At 29.9% G+C, this 19,129-nt stretch overlaps 1 protein-coding gene and 1 non-coding gene across 16 annotated transcripts in view; both read left to right on the forward strand.

Moving 5' to 3' along the window:
* The window catches only part of LOC129908683 (protein alan shepard), a 487,297-nt gene that overhangs the window by 175,172 nt on the left and 292,996 nt on the right, over window positions 1-19,129 (forward strand). The gene's annotated exons all lie outside the window — the stretch shown is intronic.
* On the forward strand, window positions 14,551-14,713 carry LOC129912809 (U1 spliceosomal RNA). Its single transcript, XR_008771907.1, has one exon. It is a non-coding gene; the product is annotated as a U1 spliceosomal RNA (small nuclear RNA).

A 19,129-nucleotide genomic window follows, 5' to 3' on the forward strand; every position in this document is an offset into this window, starting at 1 on the left:
TTTTTTTCTTTGATTTTAGGTTAGAATTTTAGTCAAAAATAATTTTTAAAATTTTTTAACCATCTTAACTTGACAGAAAATTTAATTTGCTATGAAAAGTGTCTTTGAACAATTTCAAAGTCAGGCTTGGTTTTCGAGTTAAATCAAAAAAACTGAAAACCGACCAGTGTTGCCGTTTTCTCAGAAATGCACCAATGGATTTAGTAGCACTTTTGGCTGGAGTATTCTTGTATGCCAAGGAATCATAATCAGCAATAAAAACTCTTGAACGAATTTGTTCCATCCAAAAGGGTCTATTCAATAGACTATTAACAACAAACAAAGTTTTAATATTGTGTTTTTTTTTTTTTTTGTTTAGCCTTGGGATAAGACTTATTTTGATATCATTAGGTCTGAGGTATTTGTGGTATTTTTCAATATTTGACTCTCAAATTATCATAAAAATGTGTTTTTGAACTCAAGAAACTTTCAAAAGTTTAAAAGTTGAAGTTATCAGGTGAAAAATATTTGATATTTATTTTTTTGATAATGATGTCTATCATGATGAGGGAAAGTTAATATCGCCGCGACCTCTTATAGCCTCAAGATTGATAAATATAATTTGATGGAATGATGACTCAAGGTAGGTAGGTAACCAAATACGTTAGAGTTGTTTAAAAAGTTCTATAATGGGTTAACTTCTGTGGAACAAACAAAATATCGCAGAAATTACGTTAATTGACAAAAGCTTCTTTGGATTCTTTAAAAACGTCTCTATTAAGTTTTGAAATAGGTTTAAAGTTACTTAAATACTTATTATTACGGATGGGACTAAATAAAGTATTCGTGCTGAATTTGGCTGAATTGGGACTTTAATGAAGTTAAAAGGGTGTAAAGCGAGTCCTTATGGTGGATAAGACGTTATACAATAAAAAGTTTTCATGCTGAATTAGCCTGAATTGGAACTTCATGAAGTTATAGGTGTTTCAAGTGAGTCCTCATTACGGATGAGGCTTCATAAAATTAAAAGTCTTCATGCTGAATAAAGCTGAATTGGAACTTCATGGAGTAAAAAGTGTGTAAAGCGAGTCCTCATTGTGGATGAGACTTCATGAAATGAAAAGTCTTTGTGCTGAATTAGGCTGAATTGGAACTTCATAAAGTAAAAAGTGTTCAAAGTGAGTCCTCATTGCAGATAACATTAAATGTGTTCAGGTGTTCACGCTGAATTAGGCTAAATTAGGACTTCATGAAGTTAAAAGTGTTTTAAGCGAGTCTTTATTGTGGTTGAAACTTTATAAAATAAAAAGCTTTCATGCTGAATTAGGCTAAATTAGGACTTCATGAAGTTAAAAGTGTGTAAAGTCAGTCCTCATCACGGGTGAGACTTCATAAAATTAAAAATCTTCATGCTGAATAAAGCTGAATTGGAACTTCATGAAGTAAAAAGTATTTAAAGCGATTCCTACTTGCAGATGAAATTTAATAAAATTAAAAGTCTTCATGCTGAATTAGGCTGAATTGGAACTTCATGAATTTAAAAGTGTGTAAAGCGATCTTAATTACGGGTGAGACTTCATCAAATAAAAGTTTCATGCTGAATTAGGCTGAATAAGGAATTAATGAAGTTAAGTGGTTAATGAGAGTCCACATTGCAAATGAGACTTCTTAAAATCAAAAGTAGTCGTGCTGAATTAAGCTGAATAAGGTTTTCATATACTTGAAAGTGTTTAAAGCGAGTTTTAGTTGCGGATGAGACATCATAAAATACAAAAGTCTTCATGCTGAATTAGGCTAAATTAGGACTTCATGAAGTTAAAAGTGTGTAAAGTCAGTCCTCATCACGGGTGAGACTTCATAAAATTAAAAATCTTCATGCTGAATAAAGCTGAATTGGAACTTCATGAAGTAAAAAGTATTTAAAGCGATTCCTACTTGCAGATGAAATTTAATAAAATTAAAAGTCTTCATGCTGAATTAGGCTGAATTGGAACTTCATGAATTTAAAAGTGTGTAAAGCGATCTTAATTACGGGTGAGACTTCATCAAATAAAAGTTTCATGCTGAATAAGGAATTAATGAAGTTAAGTGGTTAATGAGAGTCCACATTGCAAATGAGACTTCTTAAAATCAAAAGTAGTCGTGCTGAATTAAGCTGAATAAGGTTTTCATATACTTGAAAGTGTTTAAAGCGAGTTTTAGTTGCGGATGAGACTTCATAAAATTAAAAGTCTTCATGCTGAATTAGGCTGAATTGGAACTTCATGAATTTAAAAGTGTGTAAAGCGAGTCCTCATTACGGGTGAGACTTCATCAAATTAAAAGTTTCATGCTGAATTAGGCTGAATAAGGAATTAATGAAGTTAAAAGTGGTTAATGAGAGTCCACATTGCAAATGAGACTTTTTAAAATCAAAAGTAGTCGTGCTGAATTAAGCTGAATAAGGTTTTCATGAACTTGAAATTGTTTAAAGCGAGTTTTAGTTGCGTAAAAAAAAAAATAAAATAAAAAGTCTTCATGCTGAATTAGGCAGAATTAAGACTTTATGGAGCTGAAAGTTTCTTGATCTAGTCATTTTATAAAATAAAAACCATTCAACAGGCCGCATTTTTTCATTGCCACTTAAAAGTATGCTGTTGCTTATTTAAGTTAATTAATTTTCTTCATACTCTATTTAATTTAAACGATTAAAAGCTCCTAAAATGATTTAATTTTTGTTAATTTTTAATTTTCTTACTTAAAATTAATGACACTACCTACATAAAATTAAATTTTTTTTTGCTAAATATTAATATCAATTATACTTAAAAAAAAAAACATTAAATACCAACTTAAAGAGCATTTTTATCATGATTCTTCGTATTTCGTTGGAGGTAAATATTATCCTGAAAAAAATATATAGGTATTTTTTACAGTTAATATCCTGGTTTCTATATCCCGTATATCAACTCGTTAATCATACAATCATTTTATACTCGATGTGATGCTAATTCAAAAAAAAAAAAAAAAATGAAAACAATTTTTAAACATACAATAAATTATGCTGGATTAAATGTTAATATTATTCTGAAATGAAAATAAAAAAACATGTTGATCTGCTGGCACGCTGCTCGTTTTTGAGGGAGGTGTTATCTTGTCATAAAAAGTCGTAAAAAACAGCAACATTTTAATGTCAACAACATAAAAATGGAAAACACCGATGACGGAATAATTATCAATGTGTCGGTGTTTTTACGAGTATTTCTCTTTTATAGTTTTTTTTTTTTTTCTATTAATATCCATGAAAAATATATAGGTTTTTTAATGCTTTTGAAGAATATCAAAGAATAATTTCCCAAAATCACTCATTTGGGTGTGGGTGACCTTTCAATTTGACATTTTGGGGACTAGCTTTTGCGTAACGTGGGTGTTTGAAAATGGTATAGCTAACAGTTTTAATTACTCATACTCTTTCAGGTATTCTAGTTTTACCCATTTTCTATTGTAAAGTACACAAAAAATGCAAACAATGAGTGTTTAAAAAAAAAATTCATTACTCAATCGATTATAACTTTTTTGTTTTAATAGACAAATAAATACAGTATAACTGTAGATAGGTAATTAAATAAACTATCATTGTGCAATATTCCATATTCAAAATCCTGAGATAACCGTGAAAAGATATTCTTTTTCTAAACACGTTATATCTTTTGATCTAGAGCACATACAAATTTTATTTAACTGTTACACCATCTTAAATTGAAAAAATTGAAAAATACATCAAAAGACCTGTCTGATCTGTTGCCAATGACCAGCCACCAGTGTGAGGAGTACCGTAATCCAGTTTAAAATTTCGACATGGTTGGCTTTAAAGAACTCTTACTTTTTTTGTAGGCATGGTAGAAATATGATTGAAGTGTCATATAAAAGGTGAAATATTAAGCTTTCAGATGATATAAATTTTATTATAAGTTGCCTTTAAAAAAATGGACTTAAAAGTTATGGATTTAAAAAAAGCTAGATTTTTTTCAAGAAAAATGATTTTTAATTTTTTTTTTTTTTGCTTATTGACTTTTAATGTACAACAAAAATTATACCAAATATTTATCTTATTCAACGGCAACGACTAAAGACCCTGAACTTCTTCAATAATTTATTACAGTATTTTAAGTCTTAAGTTTTCATACTGTCCTTCTACTTGAACTAAAATTATAATTTTTTGCTCATTTCTATTTATTTTTAAGGACTTTCATCAATTTTCTTTATCATCACCTTGACTTGACGAAATTAATGATTCTCAGAAATATTTCTACGTATATATAAAATCTATTACAATTTTCTTATAACAAAAAGCGCTTTAAAATATAATTTTTGTATAATATAATAATGTTTTCTCTTTGTATAGAGACTAATTGCATTTTCTTTTTTTTCTTTACAGGTGAGTGCCAATTACCTTTCAATTAAAGTTTCCATTTAACCTTGTAACAAGTAAGTTGCTGCAACAACAACTAAAAAATCTATAAGTTTACACCAAGAATCTTTGAAATTGAAAATAAATAAAAAAAGTAAAAATAAAAACAAAGCCATTTAGTTACGTGTCATGGAGCACTATATGCTCCAACATCCTTTTTCTTTTTTTTTTTATCATTGAATTACTACTACCGCCTTGATTATCCTTTCATTTTGATATACTTTTTACTTATATCAGAGCATGGAGATGTCTTAATTTTCCATCCAAGACACGAACTTGTATGTTTTTTTTTTTTTTACAATGCATAAAAACAAATATTCATTTTGAAAATCAAACAGAGAAAAAAGGACTTTCTAAACTGGAGACATACAACACCTGTGTCGAAAATAAGAATCCTTTTTTATTTTTTGCAGACACAAAAATAAAGAAAGAAAACGTGTGCAATGAGAACGATTTTTTTCTCGCAAGGATTTTGTCATTCACCCTAAACAAAAAACACCTTCTCCTTCAAGAAAATGTCCTTTCGATCTCATCGTCGTCGTTGACAAAAAAATATCCTTGAAAGTGAAAAAAACAAAAAAAAAAGTTAGAAATGCGAAAAAATTGGTAGATTTCCATCCATCCACCTTCCACATAAGAGTGCACTTGGAGGTCGCTAGATGGCAATAGGGTGCGCTATCATTAGAAGGACAAACAAAACGAAAGCAAAAAAAAAAATTGCATCCTTCGAATTGAGTGACAAGAATCATTAATGGTTGTGTTCTATGTGTCTTTCACCCCATATCTTCTTTGTGTATTAGATGCACATGTGCATTTGTAACCCCATACTCCCCTAACCCCTTTTAAGGACGACAACTTCCTCATTTGTTATGTTATCCTTTAACTTCATTTTCTCGCTTTGTCTGTCTAAGTCCTTTTTTGCAAATGAAATTGTATACAACGACGACTCATGGTCGGTTCTCGTCCTGACTGCAAAAGAAGATAGTTTTTGGAGAGAATCCTGGCAAGCATAATGGGTGTTGTCTTGAAGATATCCTGGAAAAGTGTCAGCCAAATAGAATATCAATCCTTGTTAATTGTGAATTTTATGTGCAAACACACACAATGACAACGACACGACTAAGCGATACCGATTTTTTTTGTTTTGTAGTCCTTTCGTCCTTTTGTTTGTCTTATTTCGTGTCGTGTGTCGTTTTCGTGTATATTTTATCGATGGAAGTGGCAAGATACGAATGGAAATTCATTCGAATTTAAATGAGTTTTTGTTTGCTTTTTTTTTTTGGGAGGAAAGGTAACGATCCATTTTCGTCTTGGCTTAGCAAGAGAGAGTGTTAAGGGATAGAGTTTTTGGGAAGGATAACATAAAATTACACGCATACTATGCAAAAATTCAAATCCAAAAGACACATTTTATGGGTTTTTATATCCTGGGCAGTCAGCCGGTTGGCTGGCTGGCTGGCTTGTGTCGATGTTTAAAAAAAAAGGAAAGGAAATGGGGTGTGCTTTGTTACCCCGCGGGCTTTTGCTACCTACTCCACCTTCTTCTTTCCTTCCTTCTGCTGGTGGTCGTTTTTATGTAAGGATATTGTTTGACTATACAGATTTTTGTTTTGTCTAGAGCTTGAGGCGTTCATTTCAACATCGGGATTTATATATAATTTACGATTTATGGGCAATTTTTTATGGTTTGTTTGCATTTTGAGGAAGAAGGAGGACTTTTTTGGGATTTGTGAATTGTGTTTAGCATGGAAAACTCTTATCGAGATGAAAATGCCAAAGAGAACAAAACTTTAATAAGACTGATGGGATCTTTTTTTTTTAGAAAATGGCCTTTTTTTTGTTGAGCAGCCATATAGCATTTATACTTTCCCGGAAACCAGAATAAAAAAGTAGTCGGTCTGGAAGACTCAGGGGGAACTTGTGAATATTGTATAACAGTTTTAGTTTAGTTTCCCTTTTGGGAGACGTTATGCCTATTGACGTTAAATGAATCACGTTTAATTGCTAAAATATGCATTTTGGGCTCTGTTGTACAGCTGATAGCAGATAAAACCTACCTACTTAGACAGAGAAGCACGAATCAAGGTGATTCAAAAGTTAAAAGGGGGTGGTTTTTTGAGTGTATTGACGTAGTGGGGGTTGTGAAAAACGTGACTTTTATTGTATTAATGATGATAGCTTGTTTAAGTATCCCAAAAAAACTTTTTAAGTTTTATGAGCAATGAATATTAAATATTATTTAAATATGACAGTCAAGGAGAACATCTTGTTCACTTTTCGTAAAATTAAAAAATGGCGCCCAATGTGAGACAAAATGATAAATGTGTAGTGTACACTGTACATTGTTTGATAATAAAATAAATCGAAAAACTTTAATAAATTGCGATAAATATTTATTTCTTGTAGAAATTCAACAAAATCTAAAATGGCGCCCAAATTTGGAGCAAATTTAATGAGTGATAATAAGCAATAGGTATATACCTAATATATTTTTTTTCGAATTCTTAAAGTAGATTGCGAAATATTTTACTCTACTTGTTTAGTTTTTGAAAGACATAAAACAAAATAAAAATGGCGCCCAACTCGAACCCAAGTGAAAAAAAAGTATTCAATTTGTCCAATGTGACTCATGCTCCAGACAGAATATTTAATCCGTTTTTAGAAAAAAAAAGTGATAAATCTATAATTGGTGCCCAACGCACAATAAAAAAGAGAGCCTTTTTTGCTAATCGACTGAAATATTGATTTAAAAAAAAAACTGAAAATAAAAATTTAAACTGGCGCCCAACGTAAAAAAATTCCAATGATTAAGACTTTGTGTCATAAAAAGAACCTTTTTCATGATCTATTCCGATGATTCTTCTGATCTCAATTCGGATCCTAATTCTACCACTTTACAATCTTAAAGATGTGCACCTAAGTCATATCTGACACCAAATTAATAAAGTTATTGTTTTTGTTACTCCTAATGACAAATGAAGCATCTTTATTTTCAAATTTCAATTCAATTTGAATAGATTGTTAGTGAAAGAGTTTGATTGGCGCCCAACATGGAAAATTAATAAACAAACGTGTTTTTTGCAAAAATAAAAAACATTTAAATATAAGTAAATTCTCGAACATATGTGTTTTATACAATAAATAAACTAAAATATATTTTTTAAATGTCGCCCAGTTCGAAAAAAATAATATGAAAAAAGGCTAAATTATCATAAATGTACTTTTATAAATATTGATTCGATTAATTGCGAATCTGATTCTTTTTTAATATTCCCGTAGGTACCTCGTTGCTAGAAACTTGAGATTACTTTAAACTCAGAATTTTAATTGGCGCCCAACGTGAACCAAAAATAATTAAAACCTTTACGGGTTTTTCTAACAAAATCGATATTTAAGAAATCTTCTTTAATCGTTTTCTTGGCTTACATATGCAGACTTAACCCTCTGTCGGCACACGGGTGCGAATTTGGCACGACAAAAATAAAAAGTGGTCACAAAAAAGTGTCTTTATAACGGTGAAAATACATTTTTTTTGGAATTGTGAATACAATATTCGAATTCCTCGGAAAATTCTACATCAATTTCATATATGATTGTCTATAAAATAGTGAGACCGAAAAAAGTTCAAGCGACATGAAAAAGTATAAACCAAATTCGCAAAAAAGAGGTGTGCCTACAGAGGGTTAAGAGACATGTATATTTTTTTTTCCACAAATTTTCAGTCAAATTTATATTAATTTTTTCCTTTAAATCTCTTGATAAAATAATTTGTCCTTGAATTAAATCAGGAATTTTAAATTACATCGAATTTAAATCCTTTATTACATTTTAATTTTTTTATTATTAAAATGCAACACACTGCACCCATTCACTTTAAACATCAAAGAAGACACCGACAAATCATTGATTTCGTAACCACACACTGATCACTAATTTAACCACTTGCCAGCATAAATCCTTCCTTCACACTCAGCACTAAATTGCACTTAATTAATCTGCTCAACAAAGAGAGACTGACGATGATGGTGGTGGTGGCAGAAGAGGGTTTAGTTTACATTGCCATCCACAATTTCCCTCCTTCCCCTCTCCCCCTCCATTTAACTCCTTTTCTGATATCAAGCGAGCAGCAATAACCACAGAAATACGAACCACCAAATAAATTGCGCTCGCTCATTTTCCTCGAGCGTGCCATATTATATGAATCGTTACAATTAACGCCTTCGAAAGCAATGAATCTCCTATTCGAGAGAACCGCTTTTACTGTTGCTGTTCCGTCTGCTGCTGTTATGCCGTTGCACACAATCATCATCATCATCATCACCATCATTATCATTTTCACATCACTCTCTTTGGACTCATTAAATGTTTTCCGTTGAAAGGAATAAAAATACTCGAAAAACCGCACACAAAAAAAACGATGCAAGTGTAAAAATAAAAGAAAGGAAGAGAAAAAAAGGATTCCTCAGCCTCATGTATGTAACCTCCTCCTTCCCCCTTCTCCTTTTAGATCCTTCTTTATAACAAAGCCATGAATTCTGGGCTAAGAATAATTATTACTCTGCTACTGCTGCTCGTTCGTCAACGCCCAACTCCAAACTTTATATAAATAACAAAATTTATGGAAAGAGTAATTACGATAATAATTCCCTTCGTCCTGTGTGATGGTAACATATCCTGTTTTTTTCTTCTTTTTACCAACAACAACGAAAAAGGAAAGGAAAATGTTTTGCATCCATTTTATCGCCTCCCTATAATATACCGCCTGCTGTCCAAACACAAACTAATCATAGACTCACTCACTCTCAACAGGATATTCAAACATATCCTTGTTCCTTAGAAAAGTTGATTTGGTTTTACTTCGAACGAATAACCAACTAACAGGCACAGGCACTTTATGTGAATGTTCGTCAATCAATTCGCCACAAGCAAAATCATGCTAACAGCACACATTCACACATATACACACACACAGGACACAGAGGAAAAGTTAATGAAAATAAAAATAAAACCGATCCCAAGGATCACCAAGAAGAACTCATCGCCCGGCAGCAACTACCAGAAATATATATACAGAAAAAAAAACAACAACAGGCTCATGGAAATCATTATCCTTGGAGTATTAAATATGCAAACCCAAGGAAATAACCAAGGCACGCCAACGCCATCGAATATACAACACACAGAAGATGGAAAGGAACAATACGAAATGAGCTCGGGGAAATAGTCCTTCTTCCGATTTTCTCTCTGGAATACACCAAATGGGACACTAGGGGGAATATCAATGTTCTTCTCTCTTTTTTTTTTTTGTTTTTCTTTCCCAGAATACAGTTTTTTTTTGTTGTTTGCTTTTATTCCAAACCATTTTCTGTAAATGCATTGTTGGCAAAAGTCCCTAATCGATGTGCTTTGCAGTTTGAATTGAATTCTAGTGTTTCTGGCCTGAAGGCGCCAAACACAAGTCCCCTCCTGCAACCCACCAAACCAACTAAGTAACTGCGTTTTGCACGAGCACATACAAGAAATAACAAAAAAAAAAAATATAGAAAACAAAAGAACAAAAAACCGCAGATAATGCCAATAGCATGGAATAAGGATAAGACATCGCATGAAATAGGCAAACAACAAAAAGCGAAAATGAACAAAAAAAAAAAAAAAATAAGGAAGAAAAGCAAAACCTTTTGTCTTTTAGCTCATTTCACTTCTCATTTGCGTAGTCTCGTGCCTCTGAACGGTATGCACACTAACTCCCACACTCATCCTTAAGGCAAATACACAAAACCCCAAACCCAATCATCATCATCGAAACCAGGAGAAAGGACTCGTTTTTTTTGTCTTCGTTTCTTCAGGAACAATAGCATAACCACGACTACAAATACATTCTCGTGTAGTAGAATGCTGCCATCGAAGCTATGCTCTGCTACAGAAAGATCTTAAGATTTCCCCCCAAGGAATTAATCGGCGTCGTCGTCTTATTATCCTTTTGAAGCACAAAACTAAAAAAAAAAAAAGAAAGGATTATTCGAATGAATATAAACTTCATCAGGCATAGAATGTGGAAATAGATTATATGGAAATATCTTCAAGGAAGAAAAAACTTTCTCTTTAAAGCAGCAAGGATATTTTTGTGATTTTCATTCCTAATATTTCTAGAAACAAGGATCTTTTTTTTATAGCACTCTGGAGCTCACATACGAACCTCACAGTGATAAATTACTATAAAAGAATTAATTCAATTTAGTAAAAAAGGAAGAAAATAAAACACAAAAAAAAGGATATTTTGCAAATTTATTTAGTACCAAATAATATTTATCACTGGGGATTCATCTCTATATCCGCAGGCTAAATTTATTATAAAGGTGAAGATACTCAGATCATAGGGATCATCAATCAGACTTTTATGAGCCGAAAAAATAAAGCAGCAGCGAGAGAAAGGGATAAGAATTTGTGTTCAGAATAGCAAAAGGATAAACTCTGTGAATGGTCTTCATAATGCCCAGGAATTTTAATAGCCAAGGGAGCTTTACCAAATAACAAAAAAAAGAAAAGAAAAAATAATGAAAGGAAATTTTGCATAGTTCGAAGATAACAATTTTACCTTTTCATTTTGTTGTTTTTTTTTTTTTTTACGGGAGGAAAAAATCTATGAAAAGTTTGATGCAAATTGGAGTGCCTCGGGGTAACCCTTAGGGACCGATATTTTTTATTCTTTTTTTTTCTATTTTGATGTTTCTCAAGTTTATTTGTTATTTTACTTTTTTTTTTTTGTGTGTGAGAAATATTAAAAGAATTGTTGATAGGGTTTTGTAGACGTAGACGAGTTGAATTTATATTTCCATAAAAAATAGTTGGTAAAAGGCATTGAACTTTTTTGTTTTATGGTCAATAATAATAATTTTTTTTTTTGTGAGAGCGGCGCATAATAAACCCTTTGTGAATTTAAGTTTCTTTTTTTTTTTCTTTTGTTTTTTCTCTTGAGTCTCATAGGTATACCCAAACATTAATGATGGTCGTCCAATTGAGTGTACCTAGTAAATTGTTAAGAGGGTAATTTAAAGGATATTGAGAGAGACAACAAAAGAAGAAAAGTACTTTGAATAATGGGTGATAAGTTTAAGTAAAGTGAAGGATAATGAAATACGAATAACTCTTGTAACAACATGTTCTTTGGTTTTAAAGCTTTTTTAAGAGAATGAATATTGAAAAAAAAAAAATATGAAAATAAGTACCAAAAAGAGTGTCAAATAGAGCCAATTTAAGCTGAAGAAGTGTTCTAAACACAGTTCTTCCAAATTTTCACTTTGACATAGATCCATAACAAAGACAAACGTCGACTACACTTTTAGCCCAGTGCATTTATAATTTGACCCAGCAGTTTGTACCACCCCCAATTTTTTTTTTCTCATTCGATAGAGCATTGGCTGAATATCATTACCCTGATTTTTCGCACTCGCGAAATTCACCTTTCGGCCGCCATCTTGGATTGTAGTTTTTGTTGAATATCTCGATTTCTATTTATTCTACATAAAAGTTGTGCATACGAAAAACGTAAACAATTAAATTTCGCGTCTTTTATGTTAAGGATACTTTTTCGATATTCTCAATATTAAAAAAAATTTACAAGCCAAAAATTAAAAAAAAAAACCTAAAAAATGACAATTTTAAAGTTATGAGCACTTTCCTGGGTTCGGACTTCAATTTCAAAATTTCGAAGCAAATTTGAAAAAAAGTGAAGTAGATCCAAAATTTTGGAAGTAGATTTCAAAATTAAAGTTTCAGAACAATTATTTACAAAAATTTATTCTAAAAAAATAATTTTTCAACAAAATTATTTTTCTTTACTTTTTTTATTATGATCTTTTCCAAAAAACCTTTCTCATCTAGTGGTTGTAACGGTGCTTTGGGGTAAAATGCACCGAAAAAAAAAACCAATATCAATTTAACATTTTTTAAATATCAAATTAACATTTCTTAAATATCAGCCAAAAATGCTCTATAAAATGTGTTTAATGATATTTAAAATGTTAAAACAACATTTTTATTATCAGGATGATATTTAAATGTCACATTTTGGAATTTTTTTTTGATATTTTATTATCATTTTTTCATATCAATTTCTCATTCCAAATTATTGAAAAATATTAAATACAAAATTCTTAATGTGTACTAATTTAAAGGCGCGTTGTGTTTTTTCGAAGTAAAATGTATGATTTACTGATAAAATTTGATCGGCACTAAGATTTTACTTCACATAGTTTGGGAGAAAATAACAAAACAATTATATCACCTATAATAGAAAAAATAATATGATCATTATTTTGTAAAGAATATTCCCTTTCAGTAATGTTTTGAAAAAAGAAAGAAAATTCTTTTAATAATAAAAATAATAAAAAAGAAAAAGAAAGAAATAGGTTTCATTATAATAAACTAAAACGTAAAATCTAGTCAACATTGATATTTTAATTGTCAAAGTGAAATTTTCACTGTCCACTTAAACGTAAAAAAATGTCAAAATGATATTTTAATTGTCAAAGTGAAATTTTCACCATCCCATCTGAAATTAAAAAATGTGAAAATGATATGATAAAATATCAAAATTGATATTTTAATTGTTGGACGACTTTTGTCACTGAAAAATGTTAATTTGATAGCTGTTATTATCAATTTTTTTTTTCGGTGTGGTTAATTCAGCATAATCTAACAAATTTTTGATCAGGAATTCTCCAAAATCAGTCAAAATTACTTTATTTATATCTTGAATTCGAAAAATAATTGACCTCCATTCATCATTTGAGATTTCAGTTGAGCTTTATTTCTCAATGCCTCGACCAGATTTAAAATTGAAGTTAAATCCCTTTCTCTAAATTTATTATTTGAAAAATATTTTTCAATCAAGAAATAGAAGTAGATTCTGCAAAAGAGAAGTAAGGAAGTAGATTTTATTTTTTTCCCAAAATCGAAGTAAATCTACTTCGATCGAAGTAAAGTCCGAACCCTGGCACTTTCTATCAAAGTTATGAAAAAACATTCCGAAAAAAAATTATTGTTTACCTTAAAATTCTCTGAAACTTTGCTGTACAACTTTTTTTTGTATCGCTATAAATACAAAAGTTATTAATACTTTTTTGTTAAAAAATGCTCTTTTTTGTTTGTGTTTTTTTATCTTTACTTTTTCTTAAATTTTTTTACCAAATCTTGAATTTTAAATGATTTATTTTATAGCTTTATGTTACAAGAGAAAATTCAAGACCTGCAATATTTTTATATTTAAGTCTTTTCATTTCGTTAAAAAGCGGTATTTTTTTAACAAAAAAGCATTAATAACTTTGTTAATTATAGCGATACAAAAAAGTTGTAAAGCTGAGTTGTAGAGAATTTTAAGGTGAAAAATTTTTTTTTTCGGATCGTTTTTTCATAGTTTTGATAAAAAGTGCTCAAATCTTTAAAATTGTCATTTTTCTTTTTTTTTTTTTTTACTTTTTTTGGCTTGTAACTTTTTTAATATTCAGAATATCGAAAAAGTGTTCTTAACATTAAAGCCGCGAAATTTAATTGGATACGTTTTTTGTATACACAACTTTTATGTACCTAGGATAAATAGATATCGAGATATTCAACAAAAACTAAAATCCAAGATGGCGGCCGAAAGGTATTTCGCGAGTGCGAAAAATCAGGGTAATTATATTCAACCAATACTCCATCGAATGAGCAAAAAAAAAATTAGGGGTGGTACAAACTGCTGGGTCGCCCATATATGAACATCATAAATGCACTGGACTATCTATCACGTAAAGTATACCTTACATATAGCACTAACTAATAAATATGTGACGCTCAACAAAACTCCACGTTCAAAGTACACACATCAAATCAAAAATATATGTACATACTATTCGACTGTATATCTAATACCTGCATGCTACATTGCTACCACTCATCACCAGAATAATGAAAAAAAAAAAAATATCTGACGTCATATGATATTATACACAAAAATATTTATTTGCTCGTATACCAAACATAGGCCATAGAAGTGGTTAATTTTTTAAATTTTATTTTCTTATAATTCACATTCAGTTTTAACCAAAATATTCATAAGACAACAAGTAAAAGCAGCATTAAGCATACTTACCTGGCGTAGGGGTTACCGTGATCATAAAGGCGGTTCCCCCGGAGCGAGACCTGGCCATCGCACCTCGGCTGGGTTGACCTCTGCGATTGTTCCTAATGTGAATAACTCGTGCGTGTAATTTTTGGTAGCCGGGGATGGCGTTCGCGCCGCCCCGACATTAATAATATTTTATTTAAATAAAAATGATTCTATTTTAAAAAAGTTGAAGGGCAGAGAAATGTTTATAAATAAAAAAAATTATGAATAATGATGTTGTCTCAAGCAAGTTATTTTATAAATTGGATTTGTTAAGCAAACTGTAAAAATCCGAAATAATGTAGCGATGTCAAGAAGATGAAGAATTGAAGTGGCAATATAAGGGTCGCACAGAAAATTGGGAAGAATTTTTCTGTTTGGAGCAGACTTGGAATTGGAAGTAAACGAAAAATATTTGTTGCAATAAAAAATAATTTACATTAAAAAAAATAGTATTGCTACTGAAAAATATTTGCATTTAAAACAAATTTTAGTGAAAATAAAAAAATTTCTGCTATGAAAAAAAAAAAAAAAATTCAATGCAAAATATTTGCATTTAAAAGCTATTTTTGTTATTATTCGTCGGATTTCTTATACAGTTTTGGCTATTCGGCCGTACATAAGCTATTTCAACTATAATATTGTTCCTAATGTTAGTCATGTAAAATTATATCTGTTTATGTCTTTGGTGTTAAGAAAAGAAACAATCAAACTAACTGTGTTTTAAAACCGTTTGAATAAGTGAGAAAAAAATCTCTGATATTTGTAAAACATGCTTGGAACTCAAATTTTGCATCTACATGGTTTTGGCCCATATACAGGTAGGGTTGCCAACAACAACTAAGGAATAGAGTATATTTGATTTCAGAGACAAAAAAGAAGAGTACCATTTATTTCAAGTCTTGAAAATGTATTTTTTTTTTCCTTCTTACAGTAGGTACATAACAATTTTTTGATGTTTTTAAAATATGTGTATGACTAAACGTTCAAATTCAAAATTCATGTACATACATTAAGAGCTCTTTTTTGATCAATTTCAACGAAGCCCTATTCCTCTCCTCTCGCCATTTCATATTCAGGACCGAAAATACTCTCTCAGTGAATGCTGAAGTAGCAAGAACAGATAGAATATGGCTTACAATTTTTGCAGTTATCAATATAATTCATCGAAATAAAAATATATAAGAAGGTTAACTCAATTTTAAATACCTTGGTATTTTACAAGAAAAAATCTAATATTTTAAGGTCTTAACAAAAAAAAAGTAAAATAAAGAACAAAATTTGAATAAAAAAAAAATTAAAAAAATTAAATTTCAAATTTGACTAAGAAACAAACACAAAACAAATAGGTCGTCCTAAAACAATGACAAAAATTATAGTGTTTTGTACTCTCTAAATTAAAATTTTTCAAATTTAGAAATTATAAGGTCGAATAATTTAAGCCTCGTTTTTTTTTTCATTCAATTCTATCTTTAGAAATATGAAAGTTATCCACCAATTTGTAAACGTTAAGATGCTTATGTGGTGGTACACTCAGCCTTAAGTAAATAAATTGCACGACTGGGGTCGCACGTACTTGCTCTTATGCTTAAAGTTACTTTAATGTTAAAGCTTTTTATTCAAGAAAATTATAGAAAATAAAAAAAAAAAAATAAAATCTGTTTTTATAATTAATTTAACACCGTTTTAAATGATCTTTTACAAAAAACCAAGTATGCAAGTTTCTTTCTTGTATAAAAAGAAATTTTTAGAAATAAAATTTTCAAAATCGTTTGAGCCGTTTTTTAAAAAAAATAATTTTTTATATAAAAAAATGTTCTAACATTTTTCAAAAAAAATATGGGTATGCCATTTTGAGGAAATAATAAGTTTTCACATAAAAACGAAATTTCAAAATTTTTCACAAACCCGTTTTCAAAAAATTGATTTTTCAAAAAAAAATTTTGAAATATTTTTTAAAAATCCAAAAATGTGTTTTTTGAAAATTTTCAAAAATTTTTACATTACACAGAGAAAAATAGACCACATAAAATAGAACAAAAACAATAAGATTTCTCTATGGTTTTCATCCAAGAAGGAAACCTTATTAAAACAATCGGGTTTTCCTTATTGTTTTAAAATCTGCAAAAAAATTAAAAAAACGATGACCAGGCTGGGAATCGAACTGGAGACTTCAAATCATTAGTCGACCACCTTACCACCTGAACCAACCTGCCATGGAAATATTGATCGCGATTTTTGTTCTAGTGCTAAGTTGCAAAAAAAAAATCAACTTTTCAGTCAAATTTTAATAAGATTTTCTCTATAAAAATAATAAGAAATCTCCTAAAAAAAAACTTATTAATCGTTGATTTTAATAAGATTTCCTTATGAAATGTATGGAAGGTAAAACAATATGGCAATCTGTTAGTTTTTAGCGGGTCATATTTTTCTCTGTGTACCTTTACTTGAACGCTTTTGTATAAAAATATTCGGTGAAATCGGGTTAGTCTTTTACGAGATATTCATAAATAAAAAAAAAACCGTTCTATGACAGGTACAAAAAATATTAATCAAAATCGTACACAAAAATTTTAATCAAAATCGTTAAAGCCGTTTTTGAAAAATATTAACTTTTCTATTTCCGTTATATGGCAGGTACCGTTAGTTTTGGTCATAAAAAAAAATTTCAATTTCTCCTCTAGGGAATCACCAAAAACTGCTAACTACCAAGTTTGAAGAAAATCGGTCTATTAGTTTAGGCTGCAGCTCCAAGTACTTACAGACGGACAGACAGACAGACAGACAGAATTGCCGGACCCACTTTTTTGGCATTCTCCATCATCGTAATGCATGTAAAATTGTTATCTCGAGTTCGATTTTTTTTTACGAATCCTAAACTTGCCCTATAGTACCTATATCGTAAGTAAAAAGAGTATTTTGACGTACTCTATCAGAGATATAGATTATAGAGTACACATACGTGAAATAGAGTACAATACTCTTTTTTAAAAGTACGGTTGGCAACCCTATAATACAGGGTGTCTAACAGTAAGACACAGACAAAAAGCACAGGCTCCTGAAATAATTCTAAGTCGAAAATCTTATGAGCTAGTTTTCGGTGTTGTTTTTTTTAAACAGTTTTGTTAAATTTCAACAGATTTAAAAATTTTTAGTTTTGTTCGAACAAAAATTAATAACGATTTAAAATTATGTCACAGTTCTTTCTTCTTCGAAGCGAATTTTAATCATTTTTGATTGTTTGTTTTTTTTTCAATTCTTCCTACAAATTTGACTATTTAACCTTACCACCTTCTATTTAACTTTAAATCATATTAAAGCTTATTGCTTTCAAGGTTCAATAAGTATATATTCCAATTTGCTAGAAAGTGGACGAAAATTATGGAAAAAATATTTAAGACACACAATTTAGCATGAAAAAATTAAATTTTAGTCTATGAAGTTTTCAGCAATTTCCACAGTATCATTAAACTTTCCGAATTTATTTTACCCGTTTTTATTTAAATATACAGTAGCGAGCAAAAAAAATGCAAACAATAAAAACATTTGCATTTTTTTGCTCGTCTAAAAACGCGTATTTAGGTAGACTTTTGACCAAATAATGGTTTTGGAGTAAAATATTCCACAAATTGACTCTGTTTAATGAAAATAAAACAGTTTCAATATGCCAAATTTGGTAACTTATTTCTTATTCAAAAATCTTTTAACCTTTTTTGTTTGCATTTTTTTTGCTCGCTACTGTAGTTTACTTACATAAGTAATTCAATTTAAAAAAAAAATACTGAAATTTAAAGTATACTGAAAACTAAAAGTAGGTAAATTAGAAGTAGATTTAAGTTCAATCATCTGTAAAGGATAACATTTATGCAATGCATATTATTATTATTTTTGGTCAATTTAAAACTAAATTCCCTCTAAAAATTATAGGTATAATAATTTCAAATTGTACATTTATCACTTGACTTGACTTATTTGTCATTAAAATTGTAATTTCAAACAAAATTTATTAAATTTTTGTTTTCTAAAATTATTTCCGTTTAAATTTATACCAATTCCCATTATAGTTTAACTCTCTTTACAACTTCCAACACGAAAAACCATTATAACCTGTCTAAATAAATCCTTTAATTGCCTACTTAATTACAAAAATTTATTAAAAACACAAATTTGATTGGAATGAGAACAAAAAAAAATAAGTGTGGGGTAAAAAAAAGTAGAGAAACAAGTCAATTAATATAGAAATACATTTTAATCTAAATCATGTCCATTGCACATTTGAATAAAATACAAAGAAACAAAAAAAAAATAATAAAACAATTTTAACTGTTTGTTAGAATCAAATTATAATCACATGCAGCAAAAAGGTGGTCGACTAGGTTGGCAGCATGATGATGATGAGGATAAAATTTGTCAAGCTCTGACAGCTTTTTGGTTCGTCGACTAATGGAATATTCAAAATGAATCACTCTATGCGTGACCAGAAATCCTAATTAACAATTCACACTTTCGATCGAATGCGCTTTATAAAGGTGAGCTTGTGAGCGTGCCAGGGCGCG

Source organism: Episyrphus balteatus, chromosome 2 (assembly GCF_945859705.1).
Source record: "Episyrphus balteatus chromosome 2, idEpiBalt1.1, whole genome shotgun sequence".
Taxonomy (NCBI): domain Eukaryota; kingdom Metazoa; phylum Arthropoda; class Insecta; order Diptera; family Syrphidae; genus Episyrphus; species Episyrphus balteatus.